The sequence below is a fragment of the Spermophilus citellus genome, assembly GCF_964194105.1.
Source record: "Spermophilus citellus genome assembly, chromosome: 7".
Taxonomy (NCBI): Eukaryota; Metazoa; Chordata; class Mammalia; order Rodentia; family Sciuridae; genus Spermophilus; species Spermophilus citellus.
The window spans coordinates 57,536,509-57,554,118 of record NC_138188.1 but is presented as its reverse complement, the minus strand read 5'-3'; positions in this window follow the sequence as shown (position 1 = coordinate 57,554,118).

Below are 17,610 nucleotides of genomic sequence, written 5' to 3'. Positions count from 1 at the left end.
TCAAAAATAAATCTTTCTACCTTTAAGTTGATTATCTAAGGTATTTTGTCATAGTGACAGAAAGCTGACTCATACACTGATTAATCTAATTTAAAAACATTTCATTGTGATAGCCTCCATCTTTTTCCAGAAGTGCATTAACTTCAATTAACTTCCTATATGTTTTCTTGCCTTTAGTCTCTCCTTTTTCCAATATATCCAGTTATCATATTTATCTCTTCAATTCACAGCTCTAATGTAATCAAAAATTCAATTTCGACAATGCCTAATCTATACCATGTTTTATAAGCGGGGCCTTCCACAATACCAGCCCAAGCTATTTTACCAATCTTGACCTCTTACAACATCCCTTTACCAGATTTAACCTCTTAAGACATCCCTAAAGTTTTACCCCAGTACCTTTAGACCTAATTGCAATTCTCCAAATACCTCATCTATTCAATGCTTACAATGCTCCATTAACTTTTGAAGTTCATAAAAACATACACCACTTCTTAAGACTGCTATCAAGTCTTTTCCAATATTTCTAATAAGGTGTTCCCTCTCCTTTCTTTAATGACTATAGCAGTGTATTTGTGTGGACTTATTTGTGACACTTATTGGTACCACTGTATAGACCAAGTGTGCCTTGGTCTAATTTCCCAAATTCAATGGCAGCTTCTTAATGTACCCAATGCATCTTGGTCATTTTCCCTCTCATACACTACCTAGTTCTGGCACAGAACAGGCAAAAAACAAGGCTATGCCTAACTCAATAGAATATGGAAGTGGAAACAAACCTTTTTCACTTTTGAGGTTTAATAACCTGAATATATGGTTGAAAAAAAAATTATTCACATATACCTTTAAGAAAAATAATGTAAAAGTATCACTCTTCAAATGCATGATCAACAAATCAATTGACTGGAGTTAAACATCTTCAAAACTACTAAACATTTCTGCTAAGTATGCAATTATATGCATACTCTTTAAAGATCTGAATTTTCATCAAAGAATTCATCATCATTATTAAAACCCTTTTTATTTATATATTGTCCCCCAGAAGAAATTATCACCTTTTATATAAACTTATCAAAATTAGTCTTGTAGTGTAAATATTTTTGTGAAGTATAACCCTAGTGTTATGTTGATAGAACTAATTCTGAAAATATAGCAGTTACTGATAATTTTAATAAAATTAAAATTAACTATAGAAGACTCTAAATCCATCATGAGAAAGCCAAGTTCTAACTATCTTGGCAACCAATTTTGAGCCAACATTAATATCATACAACCAAGGTATTTATAACCATTTTTTGTTACCAAAATAGCATTTATTAAATCATCCTCTGCTTCTTGTAAAACACATTTGTCCTAGTTTTCTGACAATTTTTAATGGAAATTTAGCCTCTAGTAATGAAAATATGCCCTTCTGACCTGTCATCAAGAGAATGTATATTTGCTGCAATGAAGAAAGACCATTTCAAATGCAAAGTTCCAAAAACTTGGATTCGACTGATTGAAATAGGAGTCTCCAAAGATGCCTGCTTGTAAGATGCATGAAACAGGAAGACATCATTAAGTGAAATAAGCCAGACACAGAAAGACAAATGCTGCATGATCTCATATGCGGAAACTAAAAAAAGTTGACCTAAAAGAACAGTAAATACTAAATACTGGGAAGGATGGAAGGGATTGTGTAAAGAGGTGGTTGGATTTGATTAGTGCATGCTCTGCACATCAACAGAAATATTACATAGAATCCCATTAATATGTACAATTAATACATGCTAATAAAAATGACAGATCTAAACATGCACCTATGTGTAAATAGGGTTCATCATGTTGAAATATTAGTAAAAATAGTGATCATAAATCATGGCACTGTTATGTATATGTTACAGGAGGTTGCTCTGTCAAATGTTTACTTGCAGCAATGGAGAAAAATATTGCCCAAAACATTGGAACAGAATAAACAGATTTCAATTCTATACAAAGAGTAATATATGGAAGGGAAATTCCCTAATATGATTAGTTTCCTCAATACTTTACTAATCCCATTCATTGTATAGTCACATGTGACAAGCAAAGCTAGATAAAACCTGAAAATATTTATGGGCATATTCCATCAATTAAAAGAGTCAAAGAAATAGCCAGTAGAATGGTTGTTGTCTAAGAAATAAATTCCCAAAAGAGTCATATTTTAATATTTTAGAAATATCTTAAGCTTTCACAAGGTTAAGCTAGATTTTCATGCAGGCTTTATTAATGTATGATCAGAATTTCTGAGCTAACCTTGGTTTTCTCAATCTCCAGCCCAGACTTTTAGAAAGTGATTTTCAAAAATTAGACCAGGTTTCTAGCACTTTTTTTCTCAAAGATTTTAAATCTTGACAATTCAATGTATAAAACTATATTCAAGAGTCACTGCCATGGCAAAGCAAAGATGGATAACACAAAGCCTGAAAATGTTCTAAAGAAAATAGCCTCCAAGATAAACTTTTAACATTGTTATTCCTCTGTTGTCACTGATTAACCCTCAGTGGCTTTATACTCAGAAATAAAAGGCTTTTCTCCTATTGTTAGCATTGGCATTTCCATAGGTTTTTTTTAATGTCATATTGATTTTATTGTAAGCATGTGCTGTAACCTTTATACAAATTCTGTCAACATTTAAAAACTTGACTTGGGACTCTTGCCCCAAGGTCTAGGTGTAGTCCTTTTCTTCGTCTTGAAAGAGTTTTCTCCAGACATCTCCACAGCACTCAGCTGTCCCCATAGCTCATTCACTGGCTTCTCTCAAGCCACAGAGGGAGGCTTCTTAAATAAACCACTTTATTTAAAATTGCAGCCCTACAGCCCTGGTACTCCCTAGTCTCCCCTACCATAGTTTCTCCCTAGCTCTATGTTCTAAAATTTTCTCTACTCATTATTTCTTTCTTTAATTATTGTCAATGATTTCTACCCACCTCCAACCTTCCACTAGATAGCAAACTCTTAAAGTAGTTTTGTTTGTTCCATTTCCTTCTTACTAAAATAGTATCTAATATATAATAGGCACTGGATAAATATTTGCTGAATCAAATTTATTTATTGTATAATAAAGAATTTGTCTAATTTTTGCCTTGGTTGTCTGACACAGAATTTCAAAATTCCTTGGAACTTCCTCATTGATCAAAATATCTTTGTTGTAAGAATGAGGTGACCCATCTGAGCTCCTAGGTAGCTTCAGGATGGGGGTGTTCATAAGAAAGACCAAGGAGATAATTAGAGGGTTGGGACTTTCAGTGCACTCAACCTCTGAGGAGGGGTGAGAGGATGAAAATTGAGTTTAATAATATAGCTAATGATTTAAACAATCATTCCTATATAATGAACCCCCCAATAAAAACTTTCAGCAATGAAACTCAGTGGAACATTCTGGTTTGTGAGCCTACAATGTGCCAGAAGGGTAAATCACCTTGACTTCTTGGGGAAAAGGCCCAGAAACAAGACTCCCCCAAATCCTGACCTATCTGTGTTCTACACAATAAAATCGTAATCATAATTGTAGCACGGTCCTAAGTTCTGTGAGTCAAATAGTTCTAGTGAATTATCAAACCTCCAGGGGGTTAGGAGAACTCCCTAATTGCTGGCCAGTTGGTCAGAAATGTAAGTTGCCTGTAGGCCTCCAAGAATTGAGACTAGTGTCTAAAGTAAGGGCAGTCCTATTGGAGGATATGCCCTTCAGTATGGGGAGTCTGATGTTAGCTCTGAAAGGTTAACACCAGAGCTGCTTTGAATTGCATCACCCTCAGTTTGGATTAAAACAGAATACTCTAGGTTAAAAACTTAAACAATTTAGTTGCATTTCCTTAAGTGTACACATTTTACTTGTTTGTCATCAATCTCCAAGGCCCAATCTCTTGATTAAACTGGTAAACCTCATAATTAATACATCGGATGCTCTTCTACAAACACTTTGAGAAAATACAAATAGGAGTAAATGCATACCTCTATTTTTTTTCATATTGCTGAATATTTACCCCATTTGCCTTTAAACTACTTATGTATGCACATATCTATTTCTTTGATTAGTGTCATGAGTATAATGTATGGATATATAAATAGAACCAAGATACCTGGAATCAAAATTTTGAAATGCATTGTTTAAGGCAAATTAATCCATCATTAACAGTACCTGAAATATATTGTCACTATATGGATACACAATGGGACTCATTAATTTTATGCATTCCGTGAATAAGATATTTTAATAACTTCTAGGCTGACGAAGTAAGCAAATTAAGCAAAACACTATGCAGATATTAAAATAGTAAGTGATTCCTATTACATCCAGTTTCATAAGCTGAGATAAGGACCCACAATAGAGACAATTATTTCAAAAGAAATTCAAATTTAAAAATCAATAACTGGCTTTTCTTGCACAAGGGGAATATCTAATAACAGCAATCAGTAACTAGGGCAACTTCTAACCTGATACATTTAGCCAAAATGATTTCAATTTCTATCTCTAAGCATATTTTAGTGCTTCTTTCCTGTCTTATTACTTTGAAAATTTTTCATTAGAGATTCAAGGCTTTTCAGAAGTGAAAGTCACCATAGAAATCATTATGAGAGGGGAACATCTGCTGGAGACACCTCATGAAGTTAAATTTGAATTCAGGTTTAAACATGTAGCCAAGAGTGATTGTTTTATTATACTAATCCTTTTGCTTAATGAAAGAAAAGTGAATAAATATGGGTGTTGTGTTTCATTTTTAAGGACTCTGAGAATTTATTATATTTTAGAAGTGGCGACAGATTTCACCATTATAATATAAAATAGATTTGTTAGAAAATCAGTAGTGCAAAGAAAGAAAATGCTTCTTCTACTGAAGAGTAAAGGACAACTACTGTTTCAATCACCACGTTAGCAGCAGTGTTTGCATTCAAACAATGAACTGCTAATTACAAGTGATTGCCATCTATGCAGAAAAACAAGTTCTTAAAGATAGATAGTCCATCTCTTCCTTCCTGAATTCCATGAACAAAATATTTCTATGCCCTTGAACATGGTATTATATTTTTAAAACTGTTCTGTAAGTTTGATTCTTCTTAAAATCAGATTAATCTCTTATCCGATAGTACAAACTAATAAAGTTTTTCAATGTGTGGAATGAAGCAGCAATTAGCTGGAAATTTCATCTTGAATATTCTTTCATAGGAAGAATCAATTCAAATTTTGAGGAAAACTTTATTTAAAGGAATCCAGAAATGAACCCAAAGTAATTCACTTCAATTCCAATATTATGTTTAAAGTTCAAAATCTGTCTGCCTGGGCTGGGGATGTGGCTCAAGTGGTAGCACGATCACCTGGCATGCGTGCTGCCCGGGTTTGATCCTCGCACCACATACAAACAAAGATGTTGTGTTCGCCAAAAACTAAAAATAAATATTAAAAATTCTATCTCTCTCTCTCCTTCTCTCTCTCTCACTCTCTCTTTAAAAAAAAAAAATCTGTCTGCCTTTATAGTGAAGACCATTTAAAATGAGTTTTAAAAATGAATAAATAAAATAACTAAGCAAATACCCAATGGTTTTACAACCATTCTTTAAAGTTCTCATGTGGGTAATCCCTAGACTCCATCTTGGGAACTACTAAATATTTTTTGTTTGTTTGTTTGCAAGCAACACTGATGAGGAAGGGACAGATATTCACAAAAATTGACAGAGTATGAAGACATCTGACCTTGACAGTCTTTCCAACTGCCCAAAGCTAAGGGAAGAGCCCAAATGGCTTCCTAATTATAGAAAAATCAAGTATTTTTTTTCAATCCTTACAATCTACAAAATGTTTTTGTTTCTCTTAACAATCTTCAAAGGAATATAGGAAAGATATTTTAGAAATGGGCTTCCATAACCATTTCTACCTCATTAAGATTTTATATTTGTAGTATCCGTGATCATGAAACACAACAAAAGCTAATCAACTCTTCTGAACTGTAGGGCATCCCTAGAGAAAATAGATGCAGGCATTGTCTGAAAATTACATGCTCAAATCAGTCCAAATTCAGAGCTTAGAATGTTTCACATCTAAATACTATTTTTTCTCTATAAACTACATACATCTCTTCTCTAGTAGGTATAACTAAATTAAACAGATAAGTTTACTATAAATTGGTCATTAAGGAGTTCTAAACTCACCACAAATATCACCAGGGTTGTATGTGTATATAAAGTTTTTTAAATGAATTTTGAGTTTTCTTTCATTAAATAATTTAATAAACCCCTTCTCTGCAGTTTAAACTGTTATATATTGTTGCTATTGTTGTTTTTTAGCAGTCGCATTACTCCTTATCTAGTTTATGGTCAAATAAATTTTCCTTTTCCTTGTCTAATGTCAAATCTATCCAGCAGTATGCCACTGACTTTTATGAACTAAATACAGGACTGTACATTTATTCCTGTCAAATTTATCTTCTTGGTCAAACCCAAGTATCTATTCTATATATAAACCAAATAACCAAATTGGTGACAAGGTTAGATGTAAATTCCCTTATAAACTAGATATAACCTCTATCTCTCCTTTTCATCTTTTTTTCCAATCATTATTAAGAGTTATTTATACTTCTGAGATCCTGTGAGAAAGATGGAATCATAAGGACATGTCAGGCAACTGGAGAGATACCATAAATAACAGAGTGGATCAGCCCAGAGTATACTTGCTTTCAATGGCCCACTAAATAATCTCTGAAAAAATGGTATTCAAATGCCTCTCTACCAACTGCCAACTCCTCTTTCCAGACTTAGCTCACAAAGGTACTTACATTCTAGATTATACAACCAATAGGACCATTTCCATTAATTTAATTTAACAGCATGTTCCCTCTCCATCTCTCCCTTCTATTTCTCCTGAAGCACAAGGAGAGTTTTCTCTGAGGTTCCCCTATCTGACTAAGAGAAGTTCTTCCAGAAGGAATGCAATTGTCATGAGCCGTCTCCCTACAATCTCATCAAACAGAGTCTATTAACTTGAAAGAAAGACTACAGTGGACAATTCTCCTAGAGGCCAGATGAGCTTTGCCCTAGACCATTGTCTATTCTCAAGTCTTCTATACTCATACCTTTTATCCACACACTGATGCCCTTCCTAGTACAATATGTCATAGCCAGGCAACATTCTACTAACCTTTTAAGATCAAACACAGCTACCAGTCCCATAAAATTTGTCATTATTTCCTCTTTCATTGCCCATCTCTCCTTCTACCAAGTTCTCGTAGCAATAGATGAATATACAACTCTTAAGGTACATTATATATCAATCTGCCAAATACCTAGCATTAATATTTTTCACTTGAGAATTTTTTTTGTGGTTTAGCCAATGAATTTAAATTACACTTCAAACTCAAAATTTAGTTTTAAAAACTAGAAAAAGGTGACACCTAGCACAAATTAAAATATGAGCTTAACACTAAAAATTAGTGACAGAAGAAAAAAGTATCTCAAAATTGATAACACAATAAGGAAAAGAAATAAAGCATGTATTTTCTAATCTAAGTATTTAAAGTAAGACTAATGGATGTACTGGCTTTTACAACCATTCCTTTTTTAATTTTTTTATTTGTTTTTATTAGTTATACATGAGAGTAAAATGCATTTATGCATTTTAATGTATCATGCATAGGTGGGACATAATTTCTCATTTTTCTGAATGTACATGTTGCAGAATCATATTGTTCATGTAGTCACATATATTCAGTGCTAAAAATCAAATCCAGTGCCTCACAGCTGCTAGGCAAATGTTCTGCCACTGAACCCCAGCCCCAGCATGTAGTCACATATATACATACAGTAATAATGTCTGTTTCATTCTACTCTCTTTCCTATCCCAACATCCCCACCTCTCCCCTCCCATCACCTCCCTCTACCTAATCTAAGGTAACGCTATTCTTCCCTAGTTGCCCCCCTTACAACCATTTCTAACTTCTTGGGAATTACATTTCTAGTTTTACTCTTTCAACTGTAGAGCACCTCTAAAGGAAATAGAGTTTTCAGAAAGAGCACTTCAGGAATTATGCAAAGCCTATAGTGGTTACAGGTGGAGAAGCAGGTTTGGGCCAGAAACAGCAAATTGTTTAACCAGTCTTCGGGTCACTAATGCATTTCAAAGCCATTTGACCTGGAATAAGCCTGGTAAGTCTAACTCTACCTACACAGAGATAAAACCATTTAAGGAGACTGGGCAATTGATTCTCCAAAGGATTCTGACAAAAAAAAAAAAGAATCACTTAAGTTAGATGAAAGATAAAAAGAAGCTCAGAACTTGAGCTACAAATTATTTACTCTCTTATCATGACTGCTAAAATACAGTTTAGATTGGGAACAGCTTCCAGTTACTTGTACTATTCCCGGAGCCAATATGGTAAAGTTATCTGAATTCATTAGGTTTTTCCAATAAAATAATAGTAGTCAAATACATTTTAACAAACGCTATTACTACAAAAAATGAATATATTATAAAAATATTGCTTTAATAGCTGAAATACATGCCCTTTTTATAATGAAATACTCAAATGGAAGAATTCCTGTTTGAACATTTTAAAAAGCTTCCACATTTATTGCTGGAAGATAATATATATTTTATCAAAAATAACTGACATAAATTTAACAAAATATACATGTATAAATAAATAGCTCATAGGTCCATTTGGGTGTAGCTCATATTAAATATGTTTGAAATACACACACATTTCTCAACCATGACCCATGCAGACGAGACAAACTGGGTTTAAAAGAGCTGGCTGCAATATTAAGCTAAGAAAGCGGCAAATAACACAACACAGAGAGTAGATTTTTAAACCGAGGGCAAGAAGGCTCTGCAAATTTAGGGTAAACTTCCACTCTGGAAAGAGAACTGCTGGAAAAGAGAGCAGGAGCCCGTGTTTCCTTTATTTTATAGCAGGGACATCAGAGAGAGATGAGGTTTTGAGGGTGGAATCTTGCTTCCTGATATCTTGTGATTAGCAGATTGATTGACATCTCAGCCAGTCACACCCATCTCAGGTGCTGTGTGGGATCTTAGGCAGAGCTAGAGGGGGAGGTGCACCTGAATCATGTGATCAATCCCTGACAGGGAGTTCCCTGTGCCAGACCTATCCCCTCATTTGGCTATTTTGTGCAAAAGTTCACACTCACAGACCATGGATGGCTTGTGACACACGCTTGAATGTTACTGCAATATGATATAAATAACTCATTAAAAGTGCCCATTTTAAATTCCCCATCTCTGATTCTAATTCACTCTATGTCTTTTTTTATTCTTTTGTTTGTTTTAATTATCATACGATTTATTTTTTTTAGTCATACATGACAGCAGAATGTATTTTGACATACAATACATACATGGGATGTACATACATCAATCATATTGTCTATTCTATTCTGCTGCCCTTCCTATCCTCCCTACTCCTCTCCTCCTCTCTCATCCTTTCTCTCTATCCAATCTAATGTGACACACTTTTTTTTTCTTTTTCTCATCACCACAACTCTATGTCTTATGATCTCTCTACCTCTCTAGAGTTAGCTAAATGGTACAGGATAGCAGTTGCCTACATTGTGAGGACTTGGGTTCAACCACCAGCAAAACACACACACACACACACACACACACACACACACACACACTTAGTTTTAGAAGTGGGTGAAAGACAGGTAAGAGAGGTAGCTCTATTGCATGGACTTTGGACTATGTGGGTTTCCAGTGTTAAGGATCTATTCCTCTATGACCTTATATAATAAGGGTGTGTAGAGATGAGATGATCTATACCTTAATCATAAGATTGTTAAGTATTTTCTCCTCAGCAACTGTACTTCAATAAAATAAATAACATATATAAATAATAAGAAAAAATAAGACCTTACCCCACCCTTAACCTCCACCCATTGACTTTGTAGTCCTAATAGTCATTCTATTTCTTACACTCCAAAACCATTGGAAATTAGACATTTATTCAGCCATTGAACACATTGTGATCATCAGTTTTGTGCCCAAAACTACATCTAGGCAATTGGAGATGCAGTGATAATACAGATGGGTCACAATAAATATTATAGAACTTTTAACTAGAGAGAAAAACTGACAATAAATAACTAAGTGAGGTAAATATAGAGTATGGTAAGAGCTGTGGAAGTGGCTGAGAAAGACAGCAAGGGAAGCTTCTTTGAAGACTTGAGACTTTGAGCTTAGACTTAAGAATTGGCCATGAGTCAACAATGGAAAATGCTGGGGAAAAAAATGTGAATCTAGCAGAGGGAAGAGCAGGGGCAAAGGTCCTGGGAGCAAAAAAGAAACTTGTGTATTGGTCATCAGATCTCCTTTGTAAGCAAGGACATAGAGTATTGTGTTAGGTGTTAGAACTTCTGTAAAGAATATCATAAAGCCATTCCTTGTATCTTATAAGAAAAACAGTAGGAGATTCAGAATATCTCTAAACTTCAATTCCAGTACCACTGCCTACATTCAATGTTTACCAAATACTATGAATTTAAATCATGATACTTGACATTTATTGTTTAAAATGTGACAGTCTAAGCATGTCATATTTATTAACTCATTTAATCATCACAACCTTCTTGTCATTCAGGCATGTCACTCTTATTAATATATATATTTTTAACCCAAAGAGGGATGCATGGGTTAAGCAACTTGCAAGGAAACATGGCTAAAGGGAGAGAGCCTAGTTCTAAGCAGTACACATAGCTCTAGACTCCAGGCACTTCTCCACTGTGTGCCCTAAACATCCATCCATTCTGTCTCCTTTCTATCCCTGCTTCCCTGGCTTCATTTAGTTCAAAGGTTCATCTTCTCTTGACTGGATTCTTGCAACAATTATAATCATTTTTCTCTGTCTTTACCACTTTTCTTTCCAAAATAACCCTTTTGTCCATATGGATTCCAGAGTTATCTTTCTAAATTTCTGCTATTGTTGCTGTGATTGTGAGCTAGAGGTGGCTATTGAACACTTAAAATGTGGCTAGTACAAATTGACATGTGCATCAAGTACAAAATTCATACTCCATATTTCAAAACACAGTACCTCATTAATAACTTTCACATTGATTACATGTCCAAGTTATAGTATTTTAATATGTTGGATTAAATGAAGTATTATTAAAATTGACTGTGGGACAGGGTTAGAAAAAGGGATGGGGAAAAAGAGTAATAAACCCTAAGCCTTTGTTTCCTGAGGGTACTTAGAACTAAGAAAGAACATTTAAAGTTAATCCATAGGGCATAAAAAGCCAACACCTCATAATAACTATTTTTAAATTTCATAGCAAACAAAATAAAGCTAAAAATAGTCAACTTTTTATCCCATGTATAATAAGGTTTATGTCATAATTACAACTATTCTGTATTCTGAAAATGAATTAAGAATGTACCAATGGAGCAGGGCTGATTTTTAAAATATTGATAGCACAACAAAATTTTCTTCACGTTTAAATGTCATCAGTTTCTCAGATGTAGTCAAGGACTCTATTAATTTTTACAAGGATCTTTTATAATCTTTTCAACGTCAACTCATTCTCCTTTAAACTAATTCTCTTCTTTATCCTTGTTGATCTTTATCTTCTTCGTTGATATCAGATTCATCTTCCACATTCTTACTTGACAATGACTACTTGGAGTTAAGTAACTTGCCAGTACCACTTTTGTGTGCTCTGTCCTGTGAGTCTTGTAAAACTTGTGATTTTACTTTATAATCATTTTCTTCCACTTTGTTGTTTATTATCCTAAATTGTTACAATCAATTGATTCTCAAAAATGTTGGAATAATGGTCCAGAGATGCTAACATTGAGCAAAGAGGGACATCTGAGTGAGGACTACTTTTTATCAATCATTAGTTCATTACTAAATAATTTCTGCTTACAATAACTACTGCTTCTCTATAAACTGTAACTTCAAAAATGCAGGAATAAAAATGTGGTCAAAAGGAGCCCTTGTGCCGGGCACAGTGGCACACACCTGTGATCCCAGTGGCTTAGGAGGCTGAAGCAGGAGGATCTCAAATTCAAAGTCATCCTGAGCAACTTAGCAAGGCCCTAAGCAACTCAGTGAGAGAGACCCTATCTCTAAGTAAAAAACAAAAATAGGGCTGGGGATGTGGCTCGGTGATTATGTGTCCTTAGGTTTAATCCTCAGTACCAAAAAAAAAAAAAAAAGGAGCCCTTCTTTGGTAGAAGGGCAAAATTAAGATTATAGTCAAGATACCTGCTATTTTAATGAAAAATATAATATTTCAGAATATATGCCTAATATATTTGACAAAATTATTCATTTAGTAATTAGGAAAATGATTTGTCAAATCTATAAAGAAACATTCTGAAGAGAAGGAAGATTGATAAGGAGGGGAGAGGGCCCTGGAGAATATCTTTTACCCTGTGTAAAAAAGAGGTATCACACAGAGCTATCCTACACGCTAAACTGGACCCTTTAAGCAATAGAGTTAAAACTGTCATTATTCCACAGGATGCACAGAAAAAGCTCAAAACTCAAATCATGCACAAGGCTGGAAGCTGAGAGAAAAATGCTTCTATTTTAGGACTATAAAATACCAAATTTGTGCAAATTGTGTGGGTGGACCATCTAGGAACATGGTTCCCAGTGTCCAAATGAATAGCAAACTCATTAACACTGGTTTTTCTTTCTATAAAAGTTACCCCTGCCTCAAGCTAAGCTGGATCCCACCTATCCCAGAATGACACTAATGTGGATGGAGAACACTCATAGGGAGTGACTACTGAAGTTGTAATTGTCTCAATAACTAGCCATTTTTATAGAGTTATTTATAACTTTAAAAATCATAGCTAAAAATCAAATTGTGGTGTTCTTTAAGGGTATACAATTCAACTATATAACTCATTTTATGAAAAAAATCCAAAGATTTATGAAATACACCCAAAATATTAGCACTAGAGTATTTGAGTGAACTATCTCCATAAATGCATCATATGTCCATTTCTGTTTGGTTGAGTCCACCTTCAGGTACTTGCCAAATGCTGACTCTGAGCCTGCTAAGTATTGGGTACTGTGCTAAGAGCCAGGCAGCACAGATGCAAAAGTTTCAGTGGTTTCCTTCATACAACTCAGCATAATTATGAACCAGTTGAAGCAGATTGCCAAGCGAGTAGAGTACACAATCTGATTGTTATTCCATTGATTTGGGTCTGGTTTTATATTGATTTGGCAGACAAATTTTGTAGCATGGTCTGCATGACTCTCAATCACATATGCTTCATTGTGGCATGTGCAATTGCTCTATCCCCACCTACAGACTGAGATAGCTCGCAAGACTTGATATAAATAAAGGGCCTAACCAAATATGTTCCCTCAAATTAGTCATGCCCTTGCCTGCCCTGGTTCTCATAATGTACTGCCTGGTAAATCTCATTCTCCTGGCTTTATTCTTCAGCTTCCTATGTGTGTTTTCTGACATTGAATCATCTGGACAGGCCATCAAACCCCCACAATCATTCTACTACTCAAAGTTTGATGAAGTATGGTTGATAAAAGTCTGCATTAGAATCACCTGACTGCTGGGCCAGCTGAGTCAAACTCTGTGTGTGGGGGTGCATGCATGTTTATGGATGTGCATGAGGGAGAGAAAAAGAATGGGAAGACAGTGTGTTCTGGGTAGAAGGTCAGAGTCTAACTTCAACGAGTGTCCCCAAGGCAATTTTACACATTCCAGGACTCCAAACTCTCCAGATTTTTCCCCTACTTCAACTGCTCCTTCCTTCTAAATATTGTTTGCTAGTTCTTCCTCATCCATGATCACTAAATCATTGTAAATATCATAGGTCTCAGTCCTTGGAATTCCTGCAGTCTCATGGCTTTAAGTACCATCTAGTTATTCTCAAGTGACTCCAGCTTGGATATTTCCTTTGAAATCCTACTGCCAACTAGACACCTTCACTGAACGTCTAATAGTCGTCCAGCACAGAACACATTCAAAATTGAACTCCTGGTCTTCCTCTCTACATATAATTTCCGTATAATCTCTCTCCATCTCAGCAATGACAATTCAGCAGCCCTGCCACTCAAGTTCAGACATGACATCATTCTTCCTATGCTTACTGCCTATATCCTTCTCTGCTATATTTGCTCCCTAGTTCTTGTCATATATATAACTGCTGTAGTTTGGATCTGGAATGTTCCCCAGGGGTGCATGTGTTGAAGGCTCCATTCTTTGGACCATGAAGTCTCTAAGCTCATCAGTTAATTAAACCATGGATGGATTCATAATTTGATGGCATTATTGGGAGTGATAAAAACTTTAGGAGGTGGAGCCTAGCTGGAGGAAGTGGGTTATTTGGGATCATGCCCTAGAAGGTTACACCTTGTTCCTTGCCCCTCTCTCTCATGCATATTCTCCCTCTCTCCCTTTCTCCCTTTCTCTTTTTCTCTCTCTCTCTCTTATTGCCATGGGGTGGTAAGTTCTGCTACAACATACCTCTCTTTGCCATGATGCTCTGCCTCATTACAAGCCTATAACAACAAGGCAAGCCAACCATGGACTAAAATCTTTCAAACTGTGAGTCAAAATAAATCTTTCCTCCTTTAAGTTGTCTTTCTCAGGTATTTAGTCACAATGATGAAAAGCTAACTAACACAATAACGTATGATATACTTTTTTTACTTTGCCATTTTCTATCAATATCCCCATTAGGACAATTACCATCATTTTTTTTCTTATGCTATGTCCTTTATTCCTAAAATAAACCCTGGTACCTAGCAGGTAATTGGACAAATTGATGGAACAGTGTCAAATGCGTAGCAGGCAGGCACTTATCAATATTTGGTGGAAAAAGTGAATGAATTTTTTCCTTAAAAATAATTGTTCTGCAATTTTCCAAATTCCTGAGCAAGGTCTTCATCCTGTAGTTCCAGGATTACTTCTATCCCATCTGTTTGTTTTTCTTTCAAATCTATGAGATAATAAATGTAAACTTGACCTCAACCAAGCAATATGAGAAATACTAACATTATCAGTATCATTACCACCAGTATTAGCAAGTTATTGATAAGATAAAATCTAGTTGGAAAACAAATATAACAAATTCATTTGTGTATGTGCCAAGGTAAAAAATACTTTATTAACTATGAAAGATGATATAGCTATATCAGGCATTCCTCAGGCTGCATATGTTTTTATTTGGCTCACACTGTTTTTTTAATTTTTCCCCTTTTTCTGAAATGCAATGCTATATCTGAATTTAAGGAGAAAGCATGTAAAAATTCATATTTCCATTGATTTTGAAAGACTGATAGATCTAAAGGTGTTGGGCTTGCATTTCTGCACAACAGTCATTAAGAGATCTATTAGCTGCTCCCTCCTGATGGATGATTCTCTCTCCAGGTTGCCACAATCACTATCCTGCCAGATTCACTAATTCACATTAGCTTATATATCCTGTGAACATGTGAGTTGGCTACTATAACTTGAGAGTCCAGATTCTTGCAAAGAGTACTAGTACTTGAAACTCAGACTTCTTAGTACTATAAAACGAAGAAGAAACATAAATAGACTGAAATATTACCTCTCTGGGGGAAATCCATGGGCTAAATCCTCTCTCAAATTCAAGGCTTACAATCTTGTAAATCAAACCAAGCAGAAATGTTATGCAGTATTCTCACGTTCTTTCATTGTTGATATTCTTCAAGCAACAAAACAAAATAATTCTTTCGGTTTTATCCAAATCAATGACAAGTAAAGAAGCAGAAGGCAGGAAAGTGCATCTCATTATTTCAAAGGAGTTTGAAGTGAAAATCCTTTTTCTCTTACATTCAGCAACAGCATGCATTTGGTGACAGATGGTCATTTTAAGTGCTGTGGTCTGTCTCAATATATAATGAAAAATATATAAACCTTCTGTTGCACAGCATAGTCGTGAGGCTTAAACACCTGTTTCAAATTACTCTGATACCATAAACATTCTTGGAAATTGGAAAGCCCTGTGTTTTAAGAAAGTGAGAAGTGCCACAGCTAACTACACTAAATTGAGTAGGCCTGGGTCCAATGAGCAGTAAAAAAGAAAATCATGCTGGTAGCTGCTGGCAAACTGCTAATGGTAATAATAATGTTACTGAGTGGGAATACTGTGAAAATCTATTGCTGAAGAAATCCTGAGTATTTTCTAAAGGTATACTTAAAATCATGCTGTATATTTTATTTTTCATCTCTCTCAAGTTTTCTTTTAAATGTATGACCTCTGTCTGGAATGTTCCTAGGCGGAAAAATTCTGAGGTGGTAATGCTTTCTATTTTAATTAACAGAAAGATTAGGGACTGTCTTTAATATTATTCCTTTTATGTCCATCAAACAATTGATTGCCAATATTACACTTGAGAACGGAACCACTAAGACATCTCAGCTCATGTAGCAATTCTATCACAAGAAGAGTTTTGAGTTCCTGTCAGTCTACAATGAAGTTGTCACTGCTCTTTCCTGATTCCTTCAGGGAAACATCTGCCTACTCGAAGCTCTCGTAACGAAGATCTGTCAAATTACTGAAAAGATGCACATCATCCAATAATTAACCTGGAAAGATCACTTGCCAATGGCAGCATGCCATGACAAACAGATGTTATTCCTGTGTCTGTCTGAAAAAAGAGGTCAAATGTTCTGAAACATAGTCTGCCTTTCACCTTGTGGGTATACATTCATCATTTAATAAACTTTTCATTGTGCACTATATGAAAACCAGAGATAGTTTACAGTTTATTGATTGACTGATTAGACCACTTTAAAGGCAGACTTATCTTCAGACTAATTATGTGATTGAGTCTGATTTCAAGATTGGAGGGTTGCAAATAGTTTGTCAAAATGCATGTCAATTGACATTTTCTTTTACATTCATGACAGAGTTATGAGAGCACTATTATCAGATACCTGCCAAAATACACAAAAATAAATTCAATATTAATAAATTAACTTTTGAAACTTACCTTATTTTCCATATAAAAATACTCAGGGTTAGATTATCACCCTGAATCAGGCTGGATAAATTCTTAATATCTTGTGTCACTGGGCAAATATTTGAAGGAATAATGCTTGCTGATACAGTGACAATTTTGAGGAAATAAAATAGCACTTACAAAAATTTCTGAGATCAAAACACTGGGCTTTATTCTTAGTGAACCAAAAACCAATGTCTGCCCTTGTGGACTTAACTTCTCAGTTCATCTAGAGATTGTATTTAGGAATCCAACCTCTTTAGGCACTTGGCTATCAAAACTTGAGCCTACAGAGTAATTGTTTTAACTTTTCAAAAATTAAAAATAAATAAAGTCCTGGATTTTTTTTTACTTAATTTTTTTAAAAAAATTATGTGTGTGTGTTTAAAAAATCAAAAAGGTATGAAATGGAATAGCAGTACCCTTGTCAACTCCATAACCTCAGTTCTAAGAGTGTAGTGAACAAAATGTAGTGAACAAACATTTTGTTTCTCTCCCCAGAAATATTAATGTCTTTGTTATGGATGACATTTCTGGTTCTACATGTTGCTGTTTTTATTTAACTATATATCTAGGACAGCATTTATTATTAACATATGAACACATAGCTACTTCATTTGGTTAAGCAGAT